At 44.3% G+C, this 10,875-nt stretch overlaps 1 long non-coding RNA gene across 3 annotated transcripts in view; it reads right to left on the bottom strand.

The window, feature by feature from the left end:
* LOC108352694 (uncharacterized) overlaps nt 1–8,972 on the bottom strand; it is a 34,077-nt gene extending 25,105 nt beyond the window's left edge. For 2 of the 3 annotated variants that reach the window (XR_001841050.3, XR_005493106.2), the window contains exons 1-2: nt 8,169–8,972; nt 871–5,370 (exon numbers count right to left, since the gene is read on the bottom strand). This is a non-coding gene — a long non-coding RNA (uncharacterized LOC108352694). The remainder of the gene's footprint in view (nt 1–870; nt 5,371–8,168) is intronic. The other variant, XR_010057422.1, reaches the window with a different exon arrangement.
* Nucleotides 8,973–10,875: the final 1,903 nt, after the last annotated feature.

A 10,875-nucleotide genomic window follows, 5' to 3' on the forward strand; every position in this document is an offset into this window, starting at 1 on the left:
AGTTCATCTATTATTTTGATCCCCCCACTTCTCTGCCTCTCCTGTCAATCTTGTGTTACAGCTTGTGCTAGCTCTAAACCGCTCCGGTCTCTATTTCTTTAAAAATACTTTTCATTATTTGTAAGTTTCATGCATTTGTACAGTGTATATCGATCATATCCATTCACCCCTCCCCCTCAGCTCCCCCCCCAGCTCTCCCCCCCAGCTCTTCCCCCAGCTCTCCACTCCAGCAGCTGCACATCCTCTTTTTATTTTATTTATTTATTTTTTGGTTATTAACAATCCTCGGAGTCCAACTAGTGGCGCCCGTCCGGCACACACGGATCTGAGGCTATCCTAAGGGTCATGATCAAACGATCAGCAGCCATGTCCCCAAAGGAGAGTGGCTATCGTTCCATCAGCAGCCGTCCACTGCCAATAGCTCCTTGTGTAGAGAACTCTTGAGCGACATCTTGAGTCTTTTTTATTTATTTATTTTCATTTCAAATGTCTCCCTTCCCAGTTTCCCCTCCACAAACCTCCTGTCCCCTCCCCCTCCCCCTTCCCTCTATAAGAGTGCTGCTCCACCCACTCTCAGCTCCCCCGACACCAGGGCATCAATCCTCCACAGGACCAAGGGCCACCCTTCCCATCGATGCTAGATAAGGCCATCCTCTGCTACATATGTAGCTGGAGCTATGGTTCCCTCCATGTACATTCTTTGGTTCTTTGGGTGGTGGTTTAGTCTCTGGGTGCTCTGGGTGGTCCGGTTAGTTGATTTTGTTCTTTCTATGGGGTTGCAAACCCCCTCAGCTACCTCAGTCCTTCCCCTGAGCTCTTCCATTGGGGTCCCTGGACTCAAGTCCGATGGTTGGCTGTGAATATCTGCACCTGTTTTAGTCAGGTGCTGGCAGAGCCTCTCAGGGGACAGCTATACCAGGTTCCTTCCTGTCAGCAAACACTTCTTCACATCAGCAATAGTGTCCGGGTTTGGTGTCCGCAGATAGGATGGATCCCTAGGTGGGGCAGCGTCTGGGTGGCCGTTCCTTCAGTTTGAGCCAGTCTTACGTAGGTAACGGTTGATGGGTACAACAGCCACGCCTTGTCCGGAAGGTGCAGTCACATTTCCCCTCCTCATTGGCCAGTTCTTACTTCTTTACATCCGCTGTTCTGTAAAGTGCCCTGAGCCTTGGATGGAGGTTAATACAAATGGCTGGTTCACATCTTAGCATCCAGCTGTTTATATTCAGCTCTTGTCTCTGCACTAGCTGACCACTGCACAGCGACCTTCTGGCAAGAGCTGGGAGTGGCACCAACCTCCTAGGGTCTGAGACTTCTGGCACCTCGGCTCCCTGAGGGTTCAGATTATAGATCTCCTCTCCACTTGTACTTGTGCTTCTTTTTCCAGCTTAAGATGAGAGCTCAGGGGATTCATTAATAGGTAGATAAAAACTTGAAGCTACAAAAGTCCCACTACCTATTGCTTTTCTGTATCACAAAACTGCCGAAACATTGTATCTTATCTCCAGTAAAAATATTTTAATTTTTCTATCATAATTCCTTCTCTGATGTGTGGGGCACTTAAAAGAGACTTATCGTGATTTCCAAGGTATCCTACTAGTTGAGATTTTTTTTTGCTTACTTTCTTGTGGTTATAATTAAACTCTTTATGATCTGAACAATTTAGATTTATCGATGTGGGGTCTGGAAGTAGATATGGCTCAGTAGGTAGGGTGCTTGCCTAGCATATAGGACGTCCTAGGTGCAGTTCTGGGCGCCGCATAAACTGTGCATCACGATGCATACCTGTCATACCAGCGCTATGGAGGCTGAGGATGGGGAGCGGAAGTTATCTCTAAGCTGTGTAGCAGGAGCTACATACCTTGTTTCAAAAAGAAAAATCACTGGGAGTCGTCTTCCGGCCCATCGCAATTGCAGACCATCTCAAGGGCACCGTGTGAGAAGATTCTGTTCTCATGGTCCATGTGTGCTACTTAGGTCCAACTGGCTGGCAGTGTTGTTGAAAGTCTCCACGTTTTCGTTGATATCCATCTATATGTGAGCCTATACTGGTTTACTACCGAAAGAACAGAATGGAAAGTTTTCAGCTGGAATTGTCTGTTTTTGCATAGTCTTGCAGACACTTACTCTGTGCATTTTGCAGTTTTGCAGTTCCGTTACTGCGGACCCGTACGTGTGGAGTCTACAGTGGGTGAACTCTCTGTTTCCACTATGCAGAGTCTCTTACATTTCTCGCTGGTCCACTCTGCTTCTATTTCCAGCCCAGCTTCCTTGTGGCTGCTGCTCTTGCTTTTGTGGAAGGAAGACCTTTCATCTTTTCCGCTCTCTTACAGTTAAGGCTGATTTCTCATAGATGGCGTGGAGTTGGGTGTTGCCTTTTTATTTCATTTGGGTGGACTCCGAGCTTAGAGTGTTCATATTGTCTTTGACTGACACGGTTGAGCTTCCTCTGTGCTGCTTTATTTTGGTCTCGTCTGCCCTTCCCTTTTCCGTGATCGGTTGAGCGTTTTTCGTACCACATTCTGTCAAAACTATTAGCCATTGTCAGTACATTTTAATTAATTAAGGTTTCGCTCCCGAGTGTGCACCTTCGAGTTGTCAGTCTTCTCTTTGAGTGATTGTATATCACATGACAGATAGTGAAAGCGCTCACGATTTTCTCAAGTTCATCCTGTGCCTTTAGTCACATTTTTTACGTCCTCTGTGTCATAAACCTTGTGTAATTTTATTCATCTCTCTGCTTAAGCTGTTATGTAAAGCCCCAAGTACGTTATAGGATTCTTCTCTGCCCACTATTGCTGATCTCTTTCCTTCTGACGTAATTAATTTATTATTTCCCTTTCAGTTTCCTTTGTTTCCCCGTGTGTGTTCAACATCCTGATATTGGGGTTTTGTAAATCTGTATCACAGTTGGAACAAAATTTGGACACTTGTCTCTCTCGTTTTCTTTAACTCCATGCATGTTAAACATCTGCTTACTGTTTCATAGGTCACGGAAGGCATTGGCTTATCTTAATTTTACGGACATACTTCATCGGCATCATCTGTCCTCAGAGGACACCTATTATAGTGTGCTGATGCCATGATGTTTTACATCAAGTGTTAGTATTTTCATGCCTAGAGGTCTCCTCTGGTTCTAAGTCCACCTCTTCAGTCCTTCTGTCTGTGCTTCCCTTTGAGTATCTGAGTGTGGTCTGCACTTTCTACAAACACCCGTCTTCTTGTTGGTGCTTCCTTCCCTATCTCTCCATGTATTTCTGGCTTTCCAGCTTCTTAGACCGTACTAGGAACTGTGTAAATCTATTACTGGACATTGTAAATGCCACACGGCTGAGTCCAGTTTGGCTATGGCCTGACTCTTACAGTGCCTGGCTCTGTTTGAGCAGACAGGGTTGCTTGCTGAGAAAAGCCTATCTCTCTTAGGCTTTGCTGGCATGCATAGAGGATGTATTTCCTCTAAGGATAATCCTATGTCATAGGTGGTCATTATTGCCCATCATGCCTTGTGGAGTTTGAACATCTGAGCAGTTTTTCAGCCTGCAGCTCCTTATCTGGTGCCTTGGTCATCATAAGAAGCTTCTCTATCTGCCTGCACGACCATGTGGTTATCAGAACTTCAGAGGACTGTTTTACTGATTTCTCGAGCTGTTTATCTACGTGTAGTTTCCTTCTGGAATCTTCCACGAAACTGCCAGCCACTAGAGCATCCTTGAATTCGAGGGTCAATTTTCTCAACTCGGTGAAGACATAGAGCTAGTGAGTGGTTTTCCCTTCTGGTCCCTGGTCCTGAAACTGCTCCACCATCCCCCAGGGGACTGTGTGTCTTGGTTTCCCTGTCTTCTCCTTGGTGATGACATCTTTGAGCTATGCGATGTGCGCGAATTGGGAGCTAAACTGTTTCCTAGCTGCTCTTGGTTGGAGGTGAGCTTAGGATACTTCTCTTTCCCGCATAGAAATAAGCAAAAGTCCAGAGCAGAGCATCTAACAAAGCCAGCTAAGCAAGCTTCGGAGACCTGTGGCCGGTTAAAGTTGCAGAGAAAAGCAACTTCAGAAAACGTAATTAATTACTTCGAGAAAGCTCTTGTTTGAGCACTCTTGCCCATATGGCCTGCCTTAAGGTAGCAGCCAACACTCGTTTTGAACATAAGCAGTGTTCAGACTTTGGTTTCCTTTTGAATGTCCTCTACAACAACGTCTTTCTACTGTCAGTCAGGGCTACTGCATGTGTGAAGGCTCCACCAGGGCATGCTTCTGTTCTAATGTGTTTACTGTGGAAATGTGTGTCATGCGTTTCTCTCAATAAATTAAACCAGGAGGACCTCAGCCAGGCAGGTGCAGGCTTAGGATCAAATAGAAGCCATTTTTGTTCTTGTGTGGATTGGCTCTGAGCTACAGAGGAACACAGGCCTTACAGATGCGGCTGGTGTTAATTTGCAAGTCTGCGCTCTAATCTGGTATTGTCTGCACATTTTATTTAATCTGCACTGCTATAGACTGTAAGTTGTAAATCAACATTGCCAACTAAATGATTTCTTCACCTATAATTTTTTATTCCATGTTTCCAGAGAGAGAGAGCTCTTTAAAGATCGTATCTGGGCATATAGCATGTTTTAAATCACGTTTTTCGCCCTCATGAGTATGCAGAGTAGAAAAATAAGTGAAAATGAACTCACTATTGTACAACTTCTTCCTCCCTACCATTGCATGTGTAAATACACACGTGTTTGCATGCTTGCATGTGCCCACTACTGCATGTATAAGTACATGTGTGTGTGCATTCGAGCATGTGCTGTTCTTTCACATGCAGGTACACTTGTATGTGCAGGTGCATACACACATGGATGCCAGAGAGCAACCTTACATATGAACCTTGCATGTCTTTCTTTAGATACTGTCCACCTTGGTTTTTGTTGTTATTGTTTTGACACAGAGTCTCCTAGTGACCTGGGGCTCACCATGCAGGTTAGGCTGGCTGCACGATCTACCTCCCCAGGACTGGGGTTACAAGTGTGCACAACCACACATGATTTAATAAACGTGGCTTTGAGGGATTGAACTCAGGTCCTCAGGATTGTGAAGCAGGGGCATTACTGACAGAGCTTCCCTTCTGGTCCTGATCCTTTACATGTTTCAGACAGGATAGAGTTGCCAAACTCCTCTTTTAACTAAACTATCAAGATTAGTGTTTAAAGCACGTAGTAGTCTATCAGGAATGTTGATGGTACTGTTTTCCATAAAAAATGTGCAACTGCTTTCTCTGAGGTTTTATTCCAAGCTGCTGATGTAAATTCTACAGTGTATGAGCACAAACTGTTCTTAAACTTCCTCAGGATGACAACAGATGCTTTCTTGTAAGGTGGCAGGAGGAGACTAAAGAGGTACAAACAGGGGAAAAGAAGCTAAATTATCCCTGTCTGTGGACATGACACTATACATTATACACCACACCCTCCCCACGCTCCCCCAAAAACCATGCCAGGAAAAGTCTAGAAATTATAAATTAAAGCAATGTGTCATGATACAGAATCATCTTGAATGATCAATAATTTGTCTATCCACCAAAAACAAACACACAAAGAAGGAGATCATGGGTGTATTCCCATTCACAGTAGCCTCAAAGAAAATAAAATATCTAGAAATAAACTTAACCAAGGATGTGAAGGGCCATACAAATGAAAGCTTTAAGCCTCTGAAAGAGAGATAGAAAAAAAAAAAAACAGCAGAAAATGGAAAGACCTCTCACGCTCGGGGAGAATTAACATTAGGAAAATGACTGTTTGAGCAAGAGCTAGTTACAGGTTCAATGCAATCCCAATCAAAGCCCCCATCTCGCTCTTCACAAAAATAGAAAAAAACTATCCTAAAATTCATACGGAACCACAAAAGATTCCTGTTAGCCAAAACGATCCTGAGCAAAAGAAAACAAAAAAACCAAACCAATCAAACAAACAGACAAAAAACCACCTCCACCACCACCACCACCACCACCACCACCACCACCACCACCACCACCAACAACAACAACAACAAAGAAACAGTGCTAAAAGGGTCACCATTCCAGATCTTAAGATACAATACAGAGCCATAGTAACAAAAACAGCATGGCACTGGCACAGAAACAGACAAGCAGACAATGGAGCAAAATCAAAGACCCAAATATCAGTACATAAATGGTCACCCATTTAATATTTGACAAAGATGCCAGATGTAAGCCGGGAAAAAGAAAGCATAGTCGACAGAGGGTGTTAGGAAGACTGGATGTCTACATGTGGAAGAACAAAATTAAACCTGTATCTATCACCTTGCCCAAATGTATCAAACACCTAAATGTGAAACTCGGAATGTCCAGGAGTTCCCTAGAAGATGTAGGTGTCTGAACATGAGTCCATTTGCCCAAGAATTAAGACCAAGGATTGAGTGGACTTCACAAAACTAAAAAGCTCTACACAGCTAAAGGAAGAATCAATTGGGTGTAAAGAAAGCCCACAGAATGGGAGAGAGCCTTTGCCAGCTATACATCTGACAGAGGATCAATATCCAGAACACACCAAGAACTCAAAAATCAAATCAAAACAAACAAGTGGCCCATTTGAAAAGAGAATATTCCCTAAAAGAAGAAAAAAATGTGGCTGAAAATGTTCATCATCCACAGTAATTAGGGAAATGCAAATCAAAAGCACTTTGAGATTTCATCTTCCCCCTGTCAGGATAGCAATTATCAAGGGAATGACTGGCAACAAGTGGTGGAGGGGTGTGGGAAAGGGGACCCCATTCACTGTTGGTGAGACTGCAAATTGGTGCAGCCATTATGGAGATCAGTGTGGAGAGTTCACAAGAAGCTAAACTAACTTCATTGTAAGACTCCTATACCACTCCTGAGCATACACCCAAAGGACTTGACATCCTGTGTCACGACACCCGCTGAGCTGCGTTCACTGTGGCTCCATTCACAATAGCTAGGGACTGGAACCATCTCAAATCTCCTTCAAGTAAGATATGAGTAATATAAATGTGGAACACACACACACAGACAGACACACACACACACATACAGATAGACACACACACACATACAGATAGACACACACATACATGCACAGACACACATATATACACATGCACAGACAGACACACACACATACAGATAGACACACACATACATGCACAGACACACATATATACACATGCACAGACAGACACACACATACATACACACATACACAGACAGACACACATGCACATACACAGATAGACACACACATACACACAGACAGACACACACACATACACATACACAGAGACAGACACACACATACACATACACAGAGACAGACACACACACATACACACACATACACATACACAGAGACAGACAGCCAGACACACACACACACATATACACAAATACACACACAGAGAGAGAGAGACAGACACACACACACATACATATACACAAATACACACAGAGAGAGAGAGAGAGACAGACAGACAGACAGAAAAAGAGAGAGATAGAGATTATATGGAATATTGTTATTCAGTCGTTAAAAATGAAATCATGGGGGTTGGGGATTTAGCTCAGTGGTAGAGCGCTTGCCTAGCAAGCACAAGGCTCTGGGTTCGGTCCCCAGCTCCGAAAAAAAAGAAAACAGAAAAAAAAAGAAAGAAAAGAAAAAAAATGAAATCATGAACTTTGCAGAGAAGCAGATGGAACTAGAAAAGGTCAACTGGGTGCGGAAACCCAGACTCAGAGAAACAAATGTCTCACCTTCTCTCTCTCTGGAGAACCTAGAGCTCCTAGGTCAAAATCTTCAACTGTGAGTAAATATCCCGGAGTAAACCAGGGAAGGAAACAACAGGATAACCATTGACAGGAGAGAGGTGTTGGAGAGAGGTAGAGAGGGGAACGGCAGTGTAGAAGGGATCTGAGAGGGAACTGGGTAAGGGGGACTCGTAGGGAGGTAAATACAGAAGAGTGTGAGCCAATAGGGAAATTAAGTACAGGAGGGGTTGCTAGGGAGGGAGAGAGTTACACACAGAAAGAGGAAGGAGGGTAAAATATCAATAACAATGTCTGGGGAACCCACGAATCATACTCTTTACTCCCAAACCCTATAATACAAGTAACTGTGCATAAATGAACACATTCAGTTTTAACGAACTTTCCTCACCTAAGGTTGATGGAGCTCCCTCCAAGAGTCGAAGAACACATAACAAAAGCCCAATACTAGACATGAGAGGCCCTCTCTTGAATGGCTGGCTAGGACTGCCCAAGAAACCCCCCAGACGTACAGTCTACTGCAGTTGCTCTCGGTTGCCTCACTGGTGGAAGGTAAGTCTTCATGGCTGAAGGCACTGTGCACTTCAGAAGCAGGGCTCAGAGGTCCCTGAGCTGGAACCTAAATGCCCCTCCCAGGGCACTAACTTCTATGAGGCCAGAAGGCACAATGGAAGCTTCTAAAGGGTGGAGACAACCAATCTACCAAGCTGTGATGCCTATGAACCACGGTGACCACCATAGCATGATAACGCTAAGGGTGCAGTAGTGACACACACACCTTGGCAGTCACCAAAGATTCCTAATGGAGTTAAGACTCAGTAAGAAGAAGATCGTGCCTAGTACTGGAAACTTAGCTAACTACTCAGACTTAGCGAAGGCATGGCTATTGGAAGATAACTTGTCAAACCAGCTTAAACTCTGACAATCTATAAGCATTTGTACTTATAGCCTCAGGCAAGTGTGGTCCTGACCCCTCAGCAAGGAAACTTCTCTTTGCAACCAATGGAGACCACTACAGAAAACTACAGCCAATCAAAATGCAGATTTGTAGGGCCAGTCTCCATGGATACATCTACAGAAAATTCCGGTAACTAAGACTTGGGGAGAATTGCAGAAGTGGGGGGCATTAATATAGTAAGAGCTGGGGGGTCCGAGAGTTTGGCATGGGATTGTGTCTCCTAGTAATGTTAAGAAGCTACACCCATAAAGTTTCACCACCATGACTGCCTAAACCTGAACTGAACAAGGACAACAACAAGGGACCTGCCAAAGTGGGTGTGGAAGGCCCAAACCCCACAGAAGAACATAGGTGACTGAGGAAAGCTGGGAGCATGAGGAATGGTCTTCCCTAGGAGAGAGCACACCAACTGGCTGTCCAGGGCCTAATAGCCAGCCCTGGAAACATTCATATGATAACAAACGCGCTGAGCAGATTGTATTTAGGAATATACCTGTATATAAATATCCATAAAGGCATACAATAACAATTAGTTTGAAAAGAAGCCATGAATGTGAGGGAGGAGTATTTAGGAGGGATTGATAGAAGACCAAGGGGAAGGGAGAATTATATAATTGTATTATAATCTCAAATATAAAACTAACTATAAAAACTATGAAACAGTCAGTAACAAGTGCACACACACAGAGTGACTATGTGCTACACACACACAATGTGGCTATGTGTTGCACACACACAGTGTGACTATGTGCTACACACAGAGAGTGTCTATGTGCTGCACACACACAGTGTGGCTATGTGCTGCCCACACAGTGTGGCTATGTGCTTCACACACACACAGTGTGGCTATGTGCTGCACACACACAGTGTGGCTATGTGCTTCACACACACACAGTGTGGCTATGTGCTTCACACACACACAGTGTGGCTATGTGCTGCACACACACAGAGTGGCTATGTGCTGCACACACACTGTGGCTATGTGCTGCACATGCAGGCAGTAGTTATGTGCTGCACATGCAGGCAGTGGCTGTGTGTTGCACACATACAGTGTGGCTATGTTCTGCACACACACAGTGTGGCTATGTGCTGCACACACAGAGTGGCTGTGTGCTGCACATGCAAAGAGTGGCTATGTGGTACCTACTACCTAGATTTCAACTACAAGGGGAAGAAGGCATAAAAACCTACAGTCTTCCATGTGAGATACGGAAACGTGACAACTTTTCATTTTTAATTGAACAAAACGTAGAATTCTTCCTTTCTTACTTACAGCCCCTTGCTGATTCTTTTTCTCTTCCTGCTCTGAACTGCAATCAATGTGTTGAAGTTGTTCACACATTGGAGGAAACACACAGAAATGTCTGTGATAACAGCTTCCATGGAGGTAAGAGCTTCAGGACAGCAGGAGAAGGGTTATCCACACTGTGGCTGGTCTGTGGATGGACCCACCCTGAAACACTGTAAAAAGGTGCGTCTTGAAAGCAGTGTGAAACTACCCAATCACAGAAGTCCACACAGGGCTGGCTAAGTGCAGGAATACCATGTAAAAGAAACACCTAACACAGAGTGTGGACACACAAGCAAGGGTATTTCTCTGTATTCGTTTTTTAGTCTCTAATGGATCAAGTATTCTGGTATGCCAGACTGAGTAGTGTAGTGTTGAATGTACTAATCATTGCATTTGACGTAGGTGTCTGGTTCCTCTGACTTCACACTGCAGGTGATTAAGAACATTAGTTTAGGAGGAATACAAGACACGGCGTGGAACCAATGATGCACACGTTAGCACATGTAAGTGAACTTCCATGGCTGGATACCTAGATACAGGCACCCATCTTTAATGCTGTTGCCTCTGTCCTTCAGCTCTCGCTGGGTAATAAGTACAAGCTGAATCCAAAGCTACCATAGGGCAGGCCTCTGTCTTTATCACAGCCCTGGTCTTGCTTTCCCTCTCTATCTTGAGTCATCCCCTCCCTACAGCATGCTTGTTGATCTGTGTAATTAATCTCCGATCAGCTGCTTGTGTTAAAGCTAATACGCTAGCCACAGGGAAACTCTGCTTCTTTTAATGACCTGGATGTGTACGCATGGCTAAAAGCTGTGACAGTATTACTTTCTAAAGCATCAGCTGGCTGCT

The sequence above is a fragment of the Rattus norvegicus genome, chromosome 14, assembly GCF_036323735.1.
Source record: "Rattus norvegicus strain BN/NHsdMcwi chromosome 14, GRCr8, whole genome shotgun sequence".
Classification (NCBI taxonomy): Eukaryota; Metazoa; Chordata; class Mammalia; order Rodentia; family Muridae; genus Rattus; species Rattus norvegicus.